At 44.9% G+C, this 21,012-nt stretch overlaps 1 long non-coding RNA gene across 1 annotated transcript in view; it reads left to right on the plus strand.

The window, feature by feature from the left end:
* Positions 1 to 20,504, plus strand: part of LOC141084785 (uncharacterized) — a 154,384-nt gene extending 133,880 nt beyond the window's left edge. Inside the window, exon 4 of the long non-coding RNA XR_012231114.1 lies at positions 20,367 to 20,504. This is a non-coding gene — a long non-coding RNA (uncharacterized lncRNA). The remainder of the gene's footprint in view (positions 1 to 20,366) is intronic.
* Positions 20,505 to 21,012: the final 508 nt, after the last annotated feature.

The following is a 21,012-nucleotide window of genomic DNA, read 5'->3' on the forward strand; positions in this document are numbered from 1 at the left end:
ATATTTATGATGATTAAAGTAGGGGTGATTCTCGTGTAGGAATTTTGATTCCTGGATGCAGGAATCTACACAAGAATCTATGAGTTCCTTCCAGAGGATATGCCTCTTTCTTGGGCTGTTCAAGCCCCTGACATTGTACGATGCCACTTTGAAGCTCATGGTTACAATGCGGTGTGACTGACTAAGGTTAGTCTGCAGCGGAGTTACGCTGGATGCTCAAGGAGAAGGTTGAACTAACAACAACAAAATTTATAGAACTTTACTAACTACCAAACCTTTAGTTAACTTGTCGTCAACTTTGAATTTAGCTGCAGTGAAAAGGTTAACACAATAAAGAAATTGTTTAAGTAGTTCAATTACGAAACTACCTCCTTACAACGGGGTCCAGAATGTGGACGGGAAAAAAAGAGAAAACCTCCAGTACGAGGTTAATCAGGCCAAAGCTGCCTGTTAAAACAAGGTAATCTTCCATGGTGAAGGCCTAAGTCATTTGCCGTGGTTAGGTTGAGCTTCTTTAATAGACCTGAGGAAGTCTGCTCCTTCTTCTGGTGAGAACAGAGGTATTGTCCTCCCTCTGTAGAAAACCAGTAGCTTCACGGGGAATCCCCATTTGTAAAGGATGCCTTTCTCCTTTAGTGCAAATGTTATGCTTTTGAATGATCGGCGTAGGTCCAGAGTCTCCTTGGAGAGGTCAGGAAACACTTTAAGATCCTTGTGTGGATCCAGGAAAGTTTTGTTGGATTTCAGATAGTTCAAAATCTTCTCTTTAGTTTGATAAAAGTGCACCCTGAGAATGGTATCTCTAGGGGCCTCTATAGGGAGCTTAGGAGGATGGGGTAGCCTATGGGCTCTGTCGATGATAAGGTCAGATGGTGTTAGATCAGGGATGGCCTGCTTAAAGATTTCCTGAATATGGCCCGAAAGTTAATCTTGGGAAATGCTCACCGGGATTCCTCTAATTTTTAGATTATTTCTGCGGCTTCTATCTTCCAGATCCGCCATCTTGGTCCTGAGCTTATGTATTTCCGAAGATAGGTATTCCAGGTCCACTGAGTATTCTGACGATCTCGGCTCGAGCTTATTTATCCTCTCCTCCTGGTTTACTAATTTTTTCTCCACCGTCTCGTGGAATTCTTGAAACTGCAGGTCAAGTCTTTGACTTTGAATGTCGAGTTTTTTACCAAGTAGGGTACTTAACTTATTGAATAGGAACTCCATGTTATCAGAGGTTTGTGATTTCGGAGGAGGAATGTCGAGATCCAAATTTGACCCAAGTGTTTCCATCTTGGACCTGCTTTTGGCCGGAGTTGTGTTTGGGGAGTAGTCCCTAGATTCTTCCCCAGACTCAGATATCCCTGCCATATTTGAGTATTTTTCATCATAGGTTCCCGGCATTCTCCGCTTGGCGTTTATGGAGGAGTCCATGCTTTCTTGTAATTGGACTTCTGGTACAAATGTAAATTTTCTACCTCGATCAGCTTGGTGATAGAAGTCTCTCAGAGGAGATCTAGATCTAATGGGGCTCCGAGCATTGACTTGGTCCCTTAAATGATGTCGGTTGTTAAATGATTTGTCAGATTTCAGAGGGCTTTGAGCTTTATTTAAGGGCGAGGTTACATTTTTCCCTCTGGTTTTAACGCCACTCATGATGCTGTAGGAGGATCCACTTAGATGCTGAACCGCAAAAACATCACCAGCGATCTCAGAAGGATGATGAAATTGACCGAGATCTCTGTTGTGACTCCAAACGAGGGTGCGCAGAGGGGTCGCAGTGGGTGATGTAATTATTTATCTCAGGATGCGTTCTGCCGGGATCACAGCTGCGACTCCAATGGAAGACGCTCAGGAGAGGTCGCAGGTGTGATGGAATTGGAGACTGAGGTGCGTTCAGAGACTTTGCAGCGTCACCGTTTATCAGTTTGAGATGATTGATCAACTGAGAACGCAGCTGCGATCTCGCGTCTCTGCTGATAAAGAGCACCGATTCTAGGCTGATTTATGGCTCTCCAGAAAGTCTATATAAGCTAAGGGGAGGAGGTCAGGGCGATCTGTCGTGTAATACTCACAGCCCCCACGATCTCCCATGGTGAGCTTCTTTTTGCAGGCCGCAGCGTCTGGACCGGGGTCTCAAGGGAAACGCAGCTGCGCCCCGGATCACGCAACCAGAGGGGAAGGCTGGGTAGGCCTTACAATAAAATGCTGATTCCCACTTGCAGGTTGAGGGTCCTGACTAGCGTCGCTAGTGTGGGTGAGCTAGGAGCAGGTCCAGAGGGATTGTGGAGTGTTGATTGAGGCTCTGGAAGCAGGGAGGCTGCAGCCCTGGAAGTCCGGTTGGCTGCACAGTGGTAATTTAGTCCGAGGCTTTGCGGCCCAGTGGCGTGGAAGGCCTCAGATGATTTCTATGCTCCAGGAGGTCCAAAAATGTCGGTTTTGGTCTCCAAATGTTCCTAATAGGGTCAGGGGTCCTTCCTAAAAGGTATCCAGGCAGAATGGCATGGAATAGTCGAGTTGAGAGTCGGGTTGGGTGGTTTTTCTCAGGAGCTCCCTATTCCTAAGTCTCACTTGCTAGTCAGCTAGGCCACGTCCCCCCATACTGAAGTTTTAATGAGAAAGGCTCAGAGTCTCCAATACAGGACCATGCAGCCATGCACTGCTACATATGCTGGGTCGGACTTTGTGTGTACAAATATTAACCCACAGAAGAAATGCTGTGTGGGAAATGCGAAACAAAAGGAGGTACAATATAAGAAGCAATATGTCTCTAGTAACACCTCCTTGTGCATGAGCTCTATTCTCATAGTTTTAAGTGATTCACTGTGTTGAATCATAAAGCCTGTTAATGGCAATTATGTTACTCAGCTCTCATGAATCCAATGCCGGTCTCTCTATTTCTTTCTTCTATACTGGTTACATAGAGTCATCATGCTCCTTGGTATCTTAGGCCATCTCTCGTGGCTGGATGCTGCCTGATTTTTCAGGTAGTTGGCATCCTTGGAGCTACTGTGCACCATTGACTATTCTGTATTGGACCTTGTGACAAACTAAGTTCTGTTATTGATGAGTCAGCTTTGCCATGCCACACAGCTCCTAGATGTGAATTGGACATTGTGACAAACTAAGCTTTGCTATTACTGAGTCAACTCTGCCATACCACCGCCAGCTCTGCATTGAACCTTGCGACAAATTTAGCTTTGCCATCACTGAGTCATTTCTGCTGTTCTGCTGATAGTTCTCCACTGAACTCTGTAGCAAACCTAGCTCTGCTTACTCCCTGACTTAACTCTGCTTCACTACAGGTCTGGTCCTGCCTTGGAACCTCATATGTAACAGAGTCTCCTATACTTTCTTATGGAAAGCCACTTGGTCATTCCTGTTGCCGTTATCTCAAAACTGTATTCTTGGATCCAATGATCCTCGTTAGTTCCTCCTGTTGCCGTTCTGCCACTACTGCTTTCGTTGCTCCATCTACATAAACTTGCTGTGCCGACACCATCTGTCCGTGTTACATAACAACTGCTCATCCAAGCCAGGAATTTGAGGATCCACCTCACCAGTTGAGACATAAACCGCAAGGGGATTCATTAATAATAAGGATTTAGGCCGAGTTCAGATAACTATATTTTCAGACCATGTGCATGATGGACTGTACATGGACTAATTCAGGTGAAAGTTTTTCGACTCACACATATTGTTCCCTTGAAATAACTGGCGGTATGCACTTTTGTGTTCTGTGCACTACACTATTAAATTCAATGGATGTTAAAAAAAGAACCAAAAGAATCTAGTCACTATCTACACACCATCTGTTTTTTTACTGATCCATTGCAAAAATGACACAGGAAAGTGAATTGAGCATTTTTTTTTACAAGTAAAAAGAGACGTCATATTCAGGTCAAAAGTAGATGTATGGACATGAGTTTGGAGACATAGAACACCATACACACAAAACAATTGCTTGGTTTTTTTTTCAGCGCCTTTAACAGACTATTTGCATATGTAAATGTTCTTAGAAAATGCATGAGAGACTAACATTATGGTGCGTCACGTAAAAATATTTTTTTCTGTACTTTATGAATACATTTTTCCAGTTGCATTTTTCCTGTTAAAGTCAATAGGAAAAAAATAAATGACATATTGCTTAAGAAATGGAAGGTATAAAATGCTACTCTACAGGGCACTGAGATATATTAATTGCTACGACTAGTACTATTGTAGGTGCTGACTAGAGACTTGTTAGACAGTTAAGTAGGAGGGCATCAGGGTGTGAAGACCTGTGGCCAGGTACCTACAAAACTCTAGGAGTATGGTAATAAAAATCTAGACTATAAATGGCTATCACCTCATTATGAGAAAACTAGAGTTTCTAGAGGGAGCCTACTGAGGTTAGATATTATAATCCCTTAGACATAAGGTAGAGATTTGCTGACTAAGGCCGATTTTATATGTCTGACATTTATGCTCTGAGTATGGACTGCAATGCTCAGACTGGCACTACGTCTCCTAACCTGAATTCAACAGCATCATATGTGACTATCATGGCTTAATATTCTGCTGAGTTTGGGTCACAAGTCGAGCTGCCAGTTCAGGGTCCAAGATCCATGCTCAGACTATGAATGTCGGACATGTGAAGCCAGCCCAAAGGCCCCGATTTACATTGGACTAATGTCGGCTGAACCTGCCAATATCAAAGGGTTCGGCAGACTGTTTAATGTGTATGGAGGAGTTGACCTACTAGTCATCGGGAGAGATTTCAATTGGAGATGTCCAATTTCAGACTGCGTTGTTCTCTAGGAGATAAGCCGCCTTTTGACATGTCATTCGGCGGCTTTCTCATAGAGAACACAGGATGGCTTACTTGAACGAGCATGCCTGTCTATGGAAGAGTCGGCTGAGATGACCATCGGCTGAATGCTCGGCTGGCTGGACCATTGTTTTGCCAACAGTCATCTAATGTGTATGTGGGTCATCCTCCCAGGGCTGTGGGCTACTCGGTACCGGGCCAGTATCAGCGGGATGTGTCACGGCAGCAGTGACCCGGTCCGTGGCCCTGGGCACCCAATTAATAGGGGAGATTGAATGGTGGAATGTAGTAGTTTAAATGAATAGCTCGTGATGCGACCTGTGGTGTTCGGCAATTGAGATGTTAAGCTGATGCTGCATGCAGATCCTCTGGGACTGATGGTGTAGTGCAGCAAAGATGTTAAAGCTCCCCACAGGTGGAGCTGTAGTCCCAGGGCAGTGTAGTGGTGGTTGGCATAGGGATGTAACAGTGCCGGCTGGGTAGGAAGCAGACAAGACACAGCGGTGTGCAGTTTCTGTACCTTTACTTGATAAATGCAGTCCAGGGTCCTGGTTACAGATGGTACCGGAGCAGGTTAGCCTGGAAGCAACTCAGGGATTCTCTCTCAGCAGCTGGGCTGTGCAGCCTCCTTCCTAGCGCTTATTTGAGTGAAGTACTCCCAGTACTGAGTTACACTGGAGTTCCTCCTTTCAGATGTTCCCAAGAACTATACTTGTACAGCAGACATCTGTAGCCTGCGTCGGGGACTCCTTGCTCCTAAGTCCCGGCTCACTATCCAAGTTGCTGTTGTGCCCTCAAGTCTTAGATGGGAGTATTGCATTTACAGCCTACTACTTCTCTGGTGTCTGTTGCAGGACCATTAGTATGCATACAACCATGGAGACCAGGCTCCAGATCATGCGCTCTCGATGGAGATGAGCCTTCCCTCGTTGCTCCATCTCCGCGCTTCACTCTCACATCTGCACACTTCACCCTCCTCACGCTAACTCCTCACTCCTTCCTCTTGGCCCTCAGAGAACCCTCCTCCCCTCAATTCAGGTTCAGAGTTCCCCCTGCTGGCCTGGAGTGGACCTGTGTTGCATGTATAGGTTAACCGCGAGAGAGACCCTTCATTGCTTCCAAGCATGACATCACCCTCCCAGGAGGAAGGCAATGTCATTGTGGTGACCATACTCTTGGGGGCGCCACATTCCCCCCTAGTGCAAGTCAGCACTCCTGGGCTGATGAAAAGCATATAAAACACGTAAACAATATGAGCAATTATAATTGTACAAGATTTGAAAAAGGAAAAATTAACAAAAACCAAGAGCTCCAAAAATAGTCCTATGATGATAAGTCCATCATCAATGTCCATGGTCCATTCCTGGGCAAATGGTTTATTATTTTCAAGGAAAGTTTTTGACCACTCACACAGTCCTGTGGTTCAGTGTCCATGAAACAAGGTAAAAACTGGAAAATTCAAAGGAAATTCTTACAGATTACCTGTAGGCACAAACTTGAAAACAGTTACATATATACACAATTTCAACATTCACATAAACTTAGCTATATACCATATCTGATGGGTGGTATACCTTGTGTAGTGCGGGTAGACCTGCGTAATACTGGTGTGACTGGGGATCTTACTGGTGGTCTAGAGCTAACTACGGGTGTAGTTAAACTAGGTAGTATTCTCCTACTGACTCTTAGTCTCACCATTGGTATGACAGATTCACCATTGGCAGGGCGAGGGTTCTCTGGCTCCACTGCTGGTATGGCATCTGCTACCTGAACTTCCCGATTTTCAGGGTACTCATGAGTCACCTCTTCTTGTACTACCAGTTGGGGAAATGTCAACACTGGCACCACTATAGCATCATTTACTTTAGTCCAATTTGCAGGGAATTCTCCAAGTATAGTGCTGACCCTTGCTTCTTCTTCTATGGATTGGATGTTATCTTGTTCTTCCATTCTTTCTTTTAACTGGTCAGGACATAATTTCAAATGATCCCTCGATACGGCTGCTGAGGTTTCTCCTCCATCTTTACTAATAAAGCACACCTTGGTATTGTCAAAGTTTGAGGGTAGAATGGTGTAGGGTTCAGCTTCCCATTGATCATCCAATTTAGGCAGTCTTCTTTTCCTCTTGAGGACTTGGTCTCCTGGTGACAAGGGGACCGCAGGTGCATGCTGATTGTAGTGCCTTTCTTGTTTCTGTCTTGCCTGAGCTAGACTCTTCTCCACACACTCTTGTACTCTTCTGTACTGTTGCTGCCTCTCTGTATCCCAGTCAGCATCTGGTGACGTCACCTCAGGTGTAAGGACTCCCATTTCCAAATCAATAGGCAGTTTACCAGGCCTTGCTCTCATTAGGTAGGCTGGAGTGCAATTGGTGGAATTCACAGGAATGTGGTTGTAGAGGTCTACCAGATCTGGCAACTTTTCTGGCCACAGATTCCTCTCCTCCAAAGGCAATGTCTTCAGAAGGTCAATCACCACCTGGTTCATCTTCTCTCACATGCCATTGTTCTGTGGATGGTATGGTGTTGTCCGGATCTTCTTACAACCATACAAGTTACAGAATTCCTGGACGACACTTCTGCCTCAAAGGCGGGACCTTGATCTGTAAGCACTTGCTCAGGATATCCATGTGGTCTACAGAAGTGCTGTTGGAAGGCTCTAGTTGCTGTCCTGGCTGTTTGATCTTTGACAGGCACAACTACCAGGAATCTTGAGTAGTGGTCCACAATGGTAAGAACATAGATGTAGCCTGACCGCCTTGGAACCAACTTCACAATGTCCAGGGCAACCAACTCGAGTGGCTGCTTGGTTACTATGGGCTGCAGAGGAGCTCTCTGGCTGTTTCGATCCTTTCTGCGCAGGTTACATTGTCCACACTCCCGGCACCACTTTTCAATGGCTTTCCTCATACCAGCCCAGTAGAATCTCTCCCGGAGCAATGCTTCCAACTTCTTCCATCCGAAGTGACCAGCTCAATTGTGGTATGCTTCCAAGACCATTGATGCCTCTCTCTTTGGGACTACCACCTGCCAGACCAGCTCATGAGTGTGGGCATTGATACTCCTCCGACACAGCTTTCCTTCATAAATGAACAGCTGACCTCTCTCCTTCCACAACTGCTGGGTTTCTTCAGGAGCATTCGACTCTGCGCGTGAGTCAGCTTGTGACAGTAGCTCCTTCACCAGGTGGATTGCGGGGTCACTATCCTGCGTTTCTGCCCAGTCATGATGGCGTAATGGAATTAGGGTGACCTCTTTCAAGCCAGACTGTCTGTTTCTCACTCCTTGAGCACGTTGGGCTGCAATTGGCCGGTGGAAGGGAGGTAACTCTATTTCTTCAAGAGCCTCACGGTCTTCTCCTGCATCTGGCAGATTAGGCATTCTGGACAGCGCATCAGCATTGGCATTCTTGTGCCCTGCCCGGTACTTGATGGTAAACTCATAGTTAGACAGCCGAGCAATCCATCGCTGTTCCAGTGCACCTAGTTTTGCAGTGTTCAAGTGAGTCAACGGGTTGTTGTCCGTGAAGATGGTAAACTTGGCTGAAGCTAGGTAATGCTTGAATCTTTCAGTCACAGCCCAAACTATGGCGAGGAACTCCAGCTTGAAGGAACTGTAGTTGTCAGAGTTCCTTTCAGTGGGACGAAGCTTCCTGCTGGCGTAGGAGATCACTCTTTCTTTGCCATTCTGTACCTGTGACAGTACTGCTCCCAGTCCCACGTTGCTGGCATCAGTATACAACACAAAGGGCTTTTCATAGTTTGGGTAGGCCAGAACTTCATCTCCTGTGAGAGCCATCTTCAGTCAGGTGAAGGACCTCTCCTACTCCTCAGTCCATTCAAATGTGGAACTCTTCTGTTTATCTTTCTTGGACTGTCCCACCAGGAGATCTTGCATAGGGGTGGCTATCTCAGTGATGAATCTTCAGTAGTAGCCTACCAGTCCAAGGAATTGGCGTACTTCATGGAGGATACTGGGCTTCGGCCAGTCCCGGATGACTGTGACTTTGTCAGGATCTGATGCCACACCTTCTGCACTCACCACATGAAAAAGGTACTGTACCTTGGGCTTCAGGAGGTGGCATTTGGAAGGCTTCACTTTCAGGCCAAAATTGGACAAAGCCTCAAACACCTCAGCCAGGTGCTCCAGATGGTCTTCATAAGTCTTGGAGAAAACAATGACATCATCAAGGTACAACAGGACTGTCTCAAAGTTCATGAGTCCCAAACAGCACTCCATCAGCCGTTGAAATGTTCCTGGGGCGGCACAGAGCCCGAATGGCATATAGTTAAACTCACAGAGACCCATTGGAGTGGTAAATGCTGTTTTCTCCTTGTCTGCCTCTACAACGGGAACCTGCCAATACCCACTAGTGAGATCCAAGGTGGAAAAGTAGTTAGCAGTTTTAAGTGCAGCTAATGATTCTTCAATTCTAGGTAATGGGTAAGCATCTTTATGTGTAATGCTGTTAATTTTCCTGTAATCAACACACATTCTCATGGTACCATCCTTTTTCTTGACAAAAACTATTGGAGCTGCCCAGGGGCTACAACTGTCTCTGATAATCCCAGCTTCCTTCATCTCTCTCAACATACCTTTAGCACATTGGTACTGTGTTGGGGGTATAGGCCGGTACCTTTCTTTTATGGGTGGATGATCTCCAGTGGGGATATGATGTTGAACCCCTTTTGCCTTCCCAAAATCTAAAGGGTGTTTACTGAATACTCGCTCATACTCCTGGGTCACCCTGTGAACCCCATTTTTCTGGTATGAAGGTGTTGAATCGGTTCCTACCTGCAGTTGCTGACACCACTCCTCCAGCTGCTTTACAGAGCCATTGTCTTCCACCTGGTCGGATGAGACCAAGGGCTCTGCTGCCTGCAATGAATTGTTATTAACGGTGAGCAGCTTAGCAACTGTGGCATACCGAGGTATATGGCCTCCTCCTCCCCACAATTCAAAAGGCGTACAGGTACTCTCCCTTTACGTACATGAACTATCCCTCTGGCTGTCAGGACAGTGGGCCTGCTATCAGAGTATACTGGCTCTACCAATGCCTGGTAATCTTTTCCTCGGAGGCCTATAGCTGCCCGACGCCAAATCAACATTTCACATCTGTGGGTTTTTGCAATGGGGAAAGCATCACTCACTCTGACACTGCCAATTTATCTGCCAGAGAGTTCTACCTGTTGTCTTTGCATTAGGGCCTTGATCTCTTTCTGCAGGACTCGTTGTTCACCGGAACCAGCAGTCTCAGCCACCTGTTGCAACAAGACAATAACCTCGGAAAGACAATTTTGAATTACATTGGTACCAAGAGTCATCATGGGGTTACATTCACGTCGATCAATATCCACAACTATCAGACCTTGAGATTCTACTCTGCCCACTTTAACAGTAATTTCTTTACATCCTACTTGGGGTAAAGACTGGCCATTACTGGCAACTACTGTCAGTTCATCAGTTGGGCCATGGGTAAGTTCAGAGTCAGCCCAGTACCTTTTGTAAAGAATGTACAGCATGGTGGTCACCTGGGAGCCAGTGTCCAGCAAAGCATTCAGGGGGATGCCATCAATCACCACTGGAAGGATTGGTCTCCCTCCAACATACTTGGCTCTCCAGTTATTCGGGCCTGGGGATCCTATTCCTGGGGGTTGGCCCTCCGCCCCAGGGGTTGCTCGTTTAAATGACAGAACCTGGCAATGTGGCCTGTCCTGCGACAGTTACGACAGATGGGACGCCCGTCCGGGTCATAGCGATCGTTGGTTCTCCCTCGAAGTGGCGGAATCCTTTTCCTCCGAAGCTACGGGACATCCTCTGGACTGGAGGCAAGCTGGATCTTCTCCTTGGAAGACACCTGCAGGGACTGCACAGTTTTAGTAAGTGAAGCCATTCCTTTGGTCAACTCCTGGACCTGAAGACGTAGATCTGCAGCTGGGTCTTTATCCAGAGTCTGGGCATCAGCCTCCACAGGGATGGAAGGGAAAGATGTTGCTTCCTGGTGGCAGGTGATCGCTGGGCGCCTAGGGGGCGCTGGACGGTTGACAGTTGGTTCCTGCAGTACCCGAATAGCCCTGTCCTTGAAATCAGCAAAGTCCAGATCAGGGTTTTGCAGGGTTATAATGCGCAGCTGTCCCCGGTGTGTACTGGTTAGGAGTCCTTCAATGAACTGTTCCTTTAACAGTTTATCTATTTCCTTCACACTATCAGAATCAATTTGCTTAACTGCTCGCAGCACCTCCTGCAGGTTAAGAGCATAGTCTCTTATACTGTCCTGCGCCTTCTGTTTACATCCAAAGAACCTCATCTTGATCTCTGTTGCAGTGCTGGTGTCAAAGGTGCTTCTTAGCTTGGCCAGGATTTTCTTAACAGTCTCTTTGTCAGTGTCCTGCCAGGCTTTTACTTCTCTCTGTGCTGCACCTGTTAGCTGTCCAATAAGGATGTTCACTTTCTGGCTTTCAGATAAAGGGTATACTTCAAACAAACTACACAGTCTCTCTTTGAATTCCCTCAGGGTGTGTGACTCACCCGAGTACTGCGGTAGCCAAGCTGCTCCCGGAAGGTAGGGCATAGACAGCGGCATTATGGGGACCGCTGCAGTGGGCACTATCGGAGCCGCAGCCACATTGGATCCATCATTTTGCGGTGATGAGCGGTCGGCGGCGGCGTCTGCCGCTGCACTGCTGCGTGGCGCAGACATTCTCTTCCCCCCTAGCTAACATTAGCCAGGGTGTTAGGCGTCAGATTCCTGCGTTGGCTCTGCAGGAATCCAGACCCTCACATTCTGCAGTCTCCTGCTGTTTATCTACTGCAGAGGAGATTGCAGAGGAGATTGCCTTGCAGAAAATCTCTCCAGAGGCTAAGAAGAAATGCGTAGAGCAAGACAGGGAAGGGGGAGCAGTTGAATAAGCCCCACCCACCGGACCGTGGCAGTTTACATACATCTGAACCGATATAAAAAAGGTATTTATGCATGAAAGGTGCGGGGTCAGGGGGAAGCAAAAGTACTAAGAGAATCCTTATGTGACACACAATTGAATGATATCATTATATAATATCTCAAAAAAGGGGTGACAGATTCCCTTTAATATCTTCCCAAATGTAATCTCCAGTCCTCCCAAGAACTCCTTCCCTTATCCATATTTATACGTTCCTCACCCAATCACCTCCAAAACTTCTCTCGAGTATACTTCATCCTCTGCAATTCTGTGCCCCAACATGTCCGAATATCCACCAAATTCAAAACTTTCAAAAGGAACTTGACAACATGTCTTTTCAAGAAAGCATACAGCCTGCAATGACCCCACCGTCACCTCACCAACACTGGACCTGCCGCAGACCACAACCCACTGTCTCCTTCCCAATCACCCTGTAGACTATTAGCCCGTAAGGACATGGCACTCCTTTCTGTACCAGTCTGTCATTTTTAGTATGCTCACTGTAAAGTATATCTGTATCTTGTAAGTAACCCCTTTTCACATGTATAGCACCATGGAATCAATGGTGATCTAAAAATAAATGATCATTTCTACCTGCCAACCGTTCAAAGCACCATGTTCTGTTGACGGTACGCCCTATTAGGATGCCTAGCTATCAGCTTTAGTTACACCGCTATTACATTGTAAGCTGAGAAGTATATGTCGCTATAACATAACAATATGGAGATGTAGATTATTAATGTACCTGCACTGCATTAAGGGAGATACATTGTCCACAAAGCGTTATGGATACCGTCAATTCCAACTCCCATAATGCGTTCTACATGTCAAAAATATCTTACGTATTTTCCTACACTTTTCAATTATTTACGCTATCCATATTGTACAATATTTGCAATAAATGCAATGGTAGTTTCTTGCCGCTGCAATAAACTCTCATTCTAATGGAAACCAGCCACCTCAAGTCCATTGCGAAATAAGCAGATTGTTAGCCCTGCATATGTCCCTGTGTTTATAGCATGGCACCATAAAAGTGTTGAGCAGAGAATATGGGGTTTCTTTGGGACTCTTTCATTAGTAGTACCATCATTCGGAAAGCCTCTCTCATTAACATTTAAATAAGTCCTGTGCTGCTATGTCCACACCAGTACATTTTATTCTCCGATGGAAGGCTGAATCTCGCTCATTGTTCACGGCAGAGAATTTGTTTGCAGATGTAATTCCCTCTAATGGTTCAGCTAAAGAACACGTGTCAGTCCTGAAAAGATTGGCTCCTATGTGACAATCCTACATTTGCTTCTGCGCCATTTCATGGTTCAGATTCATTACCATAAACTGGAATTGTTAAAATAGATCATAAAATTTATGGTGACTAGATGAAGTTAATGTGTGAAGCAGATACCATAGGACTGTGTGAGTAATGCTTCACGTAATACTCATATTTATAGATTTTCCAAATGCTTATGTAAAAATCTAAATATTGAATAGAAAAAAAGAACATTTTAATGTAAAATACAATAAAAGGTTTTTCTAGCCAAAGAAAATTCTAGTTAAATTAACTTTTTTTATTAAGTCATGCCACTTACTAGTATTTTTCAGGTGTCACGGGTATGTCAGAAACTGCAGTCGCACTGCATCTAGCTGCAGAAGGTCTCTGCATTCGCTTTGAAGACACCTTCTTAACCCTTCTGACTTTTTGACCCAGTTCTAATCTTTCTCCAGCTCTAATTGACACACCTAGACCTGGGTGTTTATAGACTCCCAGCCTGCTGCTGGGAATCGCCGATATTTCCATTTCCCCCTATTGAGGCTTGGAGCTATAGCAGTCAGCTATCTTCCTCTTTGGTGTTGATGGAGAACTTCTGTGCTTCATCTTTGAGTCTCCTCAAGGTAAATGTTCCCCTTTTTCGTCTATCCCAGCTGTCTTTAGTAGTAGTGGGTATCGACTAGTGCACTCCCCAGCCTTCCTTAAGCAGGGCTTATTGCCAGTGTCAAGCAGGGATTAGGTTACTGCTCGGCGATAGGTGCAGAATCTATTTAGGGATGTGTACGGCAGACAGGGTGACTTTAGATCTGCCTAGGGGGTCTCCACTCCCCGTTCCCTAGTGTTGGGCTCCCGTCCTCTCATCCTTTGTGTTGTACTTCGTCTTTCCTACACTGTGCGTGAAATGAGGTCTAAAAGGTGCTCTTATCTAAAGTACAGGTCCTAGGACATGGAAGGTCTTCCTCCAATATCTGCCCGATAATGGACAGCATTTCTGCAACCAGAGCATTGTGTGAAGGGGCTAGCTGACTTTACCAATAACATGTCAACACAGAAAACATTGTCCTGTGTGGGACACTAACTGGGAGAAGACCTGCCATGACCTAGGAAAGGGTCTTGAACCTGAATATTGAGACACCTTTCAGTCTTCAAGTATACTGTATTTGAAAATTGCTTAAAGGGAACTGGTCACCATTTTTGTGTCATGCCAGGTAAAATATCATCTTGGTCTGCATCTGCTATGCATTCCATAAATACTTATGTAACCCCTTGACTCACCCTGTACAGCCCTGAAAAACCTTTTTTATTTCTCACACGCTGTATTCTATTAGGGTCCGTCCGGTCCGATGGGCATGGCTTTGGGCCACTCCACCCCTCCCCCAGCTGGTGCTCGGTAGCCTGGACGTGGATGATGCCTCCTGAATCACTCTCATAGCTGTGAGAAATTTTGCGCCTGCGCAGACAAAACGTGTCTTGCGCTTGCGCAGTACGCTTTCCCCAACTGCGGGCAAAGCTAAAAAGCAGAAGTGAGCATGCGCCGACAAATGTATTTTGGGTACATGGAAGAAGTTTCATTACATCATCCAGAAATACATTTGCCGGCGCAAGCGCACTTCTGCTTTTCGGCTTTGAGCGAAATTTCTCATGGCGATGAGGAGGATGCAGCGGCTGGGGGGGAGGGGTGGAGTGGCTCGAAGCTACACCCATCAGACCAAATGGACCCGATTTAGAATACAGCGTTATAGAAATCAAAAAGGTTTTTTTCAGGGCTATATAGGGGGTGTCAGGGGGTTACATAAGTATTTACAGAATGCATGCATAGAAGACGCTGACCAAGATGATATTTTTAGCTTCTATGACACAAAAATGGTGACAGGTTCTCTTTAAGTTTTTTTCTGTGGAACCCATTTAATTCTAATCCTAAAACATAGTTAAAAGGGTGAAGAAACAATTAATTTGCAAATGCACATGCAGCAATTCTAGACATGCTCTTTCATTGCACAAGGCTAACTTGACAAAGGATCCCGGCACAGTGAGACAAATGCTTCCTTTAGCTTGCTATCCACCAGCTTGGCTTAATTTACAGGTTCTTCCCTATTGCCATATAGAAAGAAACGTGTCAATCTAGCCAGGCTGAGCATGGGAGGGAGGAGTCTGCTGTGGGGCTTCCTGAAGCTTCTCATTGCCCAGCTGAGTCTGCATTACAGGTCCCTGTCTATTTGCCTATAGAGAGAGACTTGTCAGTTTATCCAGACTGGGCATGGAAACAAGTGAGTGTCTGGTATTCAGGCATGCTCAGTGGTCCAACCACTGCCTGAGTATTCAGGAAGTACAACACCCTGCTACCATGTTCTTTTCCTGGAGTCAGCCTCATCTTCCTCTTGACTTTACTCCAAGCAGGAGTAAATGGCAGCTAGCTATTACTACAAAGCTCAGTCAAGCAATTTTAGGTACTCTTCCACTCTCAGCTCTAGTGTGACAAGTGATGTTAACAAGGTTGTTTCTGCTATCCTGATGCTGTCCAAATTTGCTACTTTGCTATTCCTGTCAGTAACAATAATCTGGAAACAAGTTACCAGTTTGATTATATATCTCTGCAATTTGTAACTGCACTCCTGCAGCTTGATACTAGTTGCTTACACTTTTCTGATATTCCTGTACTATCTGGACATTTGGCTTAGCTACTTCTAGGACTTCTAGCTTCACCTTGCCCATCTACCACCCTGCACACCTTGTTGTCCTGGTCTGTTCTGATCCAGGTAAAGTCCAACTCTGTTGTATAATCACCTCTAGCTAGTGAGGCTCACCCTGACTTATGGCTTTGAGAATCCACAAAAGTGCCCTCATCCAGCTTGATTTTCAAGCTATATTTTCTCCGAAACATTGCAGTGCTACATTCCTTATGAAGGAGTATGACTATATTTCACACTATCTCTCTATGGTTTGAACAACATGAAATGGCGAACTACTTCACATTAAATAGCATTCCAAAATTTCCATTTCTGATCCTATAAAGGAAATGGATCACTGGTCTACTGCTATGTGGGAATCCCAAAGATGGAACCTACTCTCTATCAGGCATTAGCTATCATACAGAAGTAACACAGTAGACCACTATTATTAGAAGAGCTACCTTGCTGTCAGGGATGATCTGAGAATAGAGCAAGAAAGGCTCAAATTCCTCACACTCATCTGGAATACAAACAAGAGATGAGACACTATTGTTGACAAACTGTACTCTAAAGCAAGATGGAGGTTCGCAAAAGTTCAACCTACTATCTGCCCCTAAACTCAGAATTGGACTACGTTAGCTATTGTGCCACGTATCGATTAGGTATTCTGCACTGGCAGGCATGCATTGGTATGAAAGTAAAAATTAAGATGGGTATGCAATCAAAAAGAGGAATCATACACATCTTGTAACCGGTATGGACTTAGGCCTCTTCACCCAAAGCTTAGCTAATAGGTCTCGCTTTTGGGCACCCAAATCATACCACACCCTCCTACTTTATCATATTGTCTTAACTAATTTTGGAGTGGTCCACTAGTGGCCCGTTTAGACATGACTTTGGACCCAATAATTCAGCACCATGGTTTTTTACTTATGGGATGATTTATAAATTAAATATTTGACCTTAAAATGGATTTTCTGGCATCTCTTGAATAGGACCTGATGTTCTGCTGACAGCAGCGGCCACAAGACCTTGAACAAAGCCGGTCACATCAGGCTGCCGCTGGAGCTAATCATAGTTAACTGGTGGAGGTGCCAGATGTTAGACTCCTTCCGATCTATGGGGTGTCAATATTATATGCCTGTATAATCCCTTTAATTATCACATGTCCTAGGAACGCAATGAAAAAAAACAAAAATGCAATTAAAAGTGGACTTGCATAATTCCATATATATTGAGGGATGATGGAGGAAGCCAGTCACTCCGTCTGTCTATATGGTAAGTATTATTTATGAATGGCTGATGACAGCTCATAATGGGTTATAATCAGATAGCGATCAGGTAATGATACTGTGGATAATATGAGGTTGTCACCATGTATTACATAAATGTATGCTTATTCTGATTCCAGCTCTTCCCGTTGGTTAAGCACGGACATGGTATGCTGCAGCACGCCGTAATGTAATATAACAAGAATCATTTACCCCCTATGGTATAACATATGTAGACATTAGAACTTCGACTGGAGCTCCGTGAAGCTGAATGCTTTCACTCGAGTCAATGAAGCCTGAATTGACTTCACAAAGGAGTTTATTTTCATATATGAGCAAATTGTTCCTGGACTTACCAACGTTTTATTTTTCCGACCAAGACATCTGCTTATATGAATAGATCCTTATACATATGTGTGGTCTCTGCCAGTAATGCCAGAGCTGTAAATGTTTAATATGAGCCATAAAATAGATTTTCCAAAAGTAACATTGGTCTTAGGACTGATGCTTGTGTCAGGATGAGATCAGATCTGTTCCTGTCATTGCCACTTGTATGACCATTGGCTCAGAACTTGAGGAGGTTGTGCAGGATTTTCATATAGATGGCCTATCCTTAGGATGGGTGACCAATGTCAAATATGTGGGGGTGCAGCATCCAGCATCTCTACTGATTAACTGGTACCAAGTCCCAAGAAAGCTAGAAACATGCAACATATAAAGCTTGCACAACTCAGCTCTGTTCATTGTGCCTTGGCGTCAGCACCAGAGAATCCTGACAGCATGTAGTGTGCGCGATGTGAGGACTCACAAGTCTGCAGTCACCGTGTTACTTGAATCCTAAGCCTGGATAACCCATTTAACTTCCGCATTCTCAGGTACTGCAGATCAATAACTTCAACAGAAGCTGAGTTGCAGAACCACAGAATGGCCACTACACAGTGTATGGAGCAGCAGTGCTCTGTTCTGTACAGTTTGCACATCTGTGTAAGCAGGTGACCGGATGCAACGCACAGACCAGCACAAAGCGGAACAGACAAAACTATTTATTGCTTTCGGTATGGTGGTAATTTGTGGAACTGGGGAAGCAATTTAACAATAGAAAACAGCACAAACACAAGAGAGTTATATAAAGCAAAACGCAGAATAAGTCTTACAGTTCAATCAGAATAATCAGATAAGTCTCTTAAAAAAATTATACTAGTATCTCTGTCACAGGGATGGTATATCTGGTCCTGGGAGAGTTGCTATGCAATGTCCTCTTGACACAGTGACCCTAGCTGGGGTCACCGAGTGTTCCTGCTAGGCCGCAAGTCCTCCTAACAAAGTCTATCAAGGAATGCTGAGCCTCCTTCGCCATAGCTGACTCCCACCCCACATGATGTCCTTGCCAGAGCTGACTCCTGTACCGTATGTTGGTGTAGGAAGTGATGGCCCATCTCATTAAGGCCCCGTCACACTAAGCGATATCGCTAGCAATATCGCTGTAACGTCACTGGTTTTGTGACGTAGCAGCGATATTGCTATGTGTGATACTTACCTCTGACTGGCTCCCCCGCTGTCTGTCGCTGATCGAGCGAGAACGTCCTGGACTGTTTCTCGTCGTCAGCTTCCTGCTGGGCTTCCTGTGACGCCGATGAGCTACGCGTGGACACGGGCGGGAGGACGTCAGGATCGCCGCGTCTGACAGGTAAGTAGTGACCCCTGACCCCTGCTATGTTGCTGGTGAGATCTGCCTGTGTGGCAGCTCACTAGCGACCACTTAGCGATGCACCAGCGATCCATATCGTTGTCGGGATCGCTGGTGCATCGCTAAGTGTGACAGTACCTTTAGTGTCTCCATCTTATCACCGCAAGGGTCCTCCCTAGGTTGAAGTCTCTTGGATCTTCAGTGCTTCACAGATGTCAGGTAGCTCCAAGGTCTAAAGGAAAGAGGGCTAGGCTCCAGCTCCCAGTCGTTGTCATCTGGCCTCTGGACTTTGACTGGGGCAGATCGGAGATTCGGATCTTGACCGGCGCAGTCTTGGTTCTGGTTCTTGACTGGCGTAGATCTGGCATTTGGGTCTTGACCATCATAGTCCAGTCTTCGGATCTCACTAGACTTCGTCCAGGCTCTGTCTGACAGCATAATTCAACAAATAAGGCCTAGGAAAAATGGCACTTCCCAAAAGACATGTAAACCAAACAGATCAAGGAAGCATATAGCCATAAAATACACACAGCTTTATTGAAATTCATACAAAAAGACAAAGACAATCATAAAAGGAGATGAATATCCAATTAGATACCACAAATGCACATGCCTCTGTAAAGTGCCTAACGCTACATCAAGGAGTACACTCATGAATGTCCAACACATTTAAAGGATTACAGTATAGTACAATCAATACAGAATATGTGAGATTCCAAATGGATATGTGACATGCATGGTGTCTACACTGCATGAAATAACACCGAAATATATGTCATAAAAATGCAAAGTCTCTGCAAGCTATTTAAATATAAGGCTAAATTCCATCTATACGGGTAAATGACATCATTCAGATTACAGGCAGAGAGCGCATAATAAAGTGCTTAACAGTGGTGCCATACTATAGTAGTCATGTGGCAACAAAAAATATATGACACTATATAACAGGGGTTAAGTAAAGACTGTGCTGGGATGGTTAACGCTAAAATACCAGCATAATTGCTTAAATAAACGACCCATATGGTTCCTCCATAGCATTAATTCCATTCCCTGAATGTACTACAACAGCCCCAAAAAAGACAGAGTAACAGGCATATGACCTTATGATATCGCAGTCCCCGACGCGCGTTTCGCGTGAGCTTCGTCCTGGGGGATAAGTAAGTCATATGCCTGTTACTCTGTCTTTTTTGGGGCTGTTGTAGTACATTCAGTACACACACCCGCTGCTCCTGATGTTGGAGAATCCTGACAGCATGCACTGTGCGCGCTGTCAGGATTCATAAGTCTACAGTCACATAAAGGGGTTGTCCAAGCATGGGGTTCACTCTAATTCCAGCAAGCAGGTATGAATATTCCCAGTTGGATTCACAGGTCATGGTCCCCAGAAGTGTCGCCAAATATGGTCGGATGCTTTCTAGTGAAAAACTTGTAGAAAATTCAGAAATGTGACGAAGGGTCACCAGTGACATAGTGGTTAGGATTCAATAAGTGAGAACATGAATCAGAATAGTCAGAAGACAGGTCAGAAGTTAAACCCAAAAGTTGAAAAAGAGGAAGGAGGTGACAAGAGCAAAAAGCAAGACAGAAGCGTAATCTTAAAATCAGGCCAAGGTCAGGATAAGGAGTCAGCAACAGAGTCAAAAAGCACAGGAACAATGATCAAGTGACAGAATCACTTTTTTTTTCAGATAAGACCCAGCCTGTGACATTACGAAGTGTCTATTGCCCTGGCAGGTCAACACCACTGAAAAACAGATGCTATTGCCAGCATGAAGGAAGCAGTCGGTTGCCTAGTTGGAGTGAAGTAGGAATACAGTTGCCGACAAACCAAAAGTAGTGCCCGTGGCTACTCCCTGTAGAAACAGGGTGAGGTGATCAACAGCTATTTAGTTTTTCCTATATCTGATTACCGTAGATCAAGCGAGCAAATTCTGTACAGACAATGAAAAATAATGGGGAGATTTCAGCTCTGAAGCCTGCAGAATAGTGAATGCAGCTCTGGCCTGTAAAGCAATCTAAAGATTTTTGAGAGCTCCATAGTATTTTGCCTGACAAAAAGCAGCCCATTGATCAGATTAACAAGCGAGTTTATGGGTAGCCTAGATAATCTACACCGGAATTAAGGGGATAGTATGATATAACTTTCTCAGTCAGATCATTGCAATTTGTGTTATTTGTAAACCTAGAATGCTAAGTAATAAAAGGGTTGTCCACCTTTTGGTTTTATTTATTTTTTCTTAAAAGCATGCATTTTTGTCTAAAAATAATTTTTGCAGTTGGATTTAGTTAAAACGTTTGCAGAGTTTGCCTTTTATAGCCTTCCTGTTGCAGTGTCTATTACTGGCTGCAGAATGAGTTAATTGAGATTCCATCAGTGAGC

This window comes from Dendrobates tinctorius, unplaced genomic scaffold, assembly GCF_039654945.1.
Source record: "Dendrobates tinctorius isolate UK_male_01 unplaced genomic scaffold, ASM3965494v1 ptg000006l, whole genome shotgun sequence".
Lineage (NCBI taxonomy): Eukaryota > Metazoa > Chordata > Amphibia > Anura > Dendrobatidae > Dendrobates > Dendrobates tinctorius.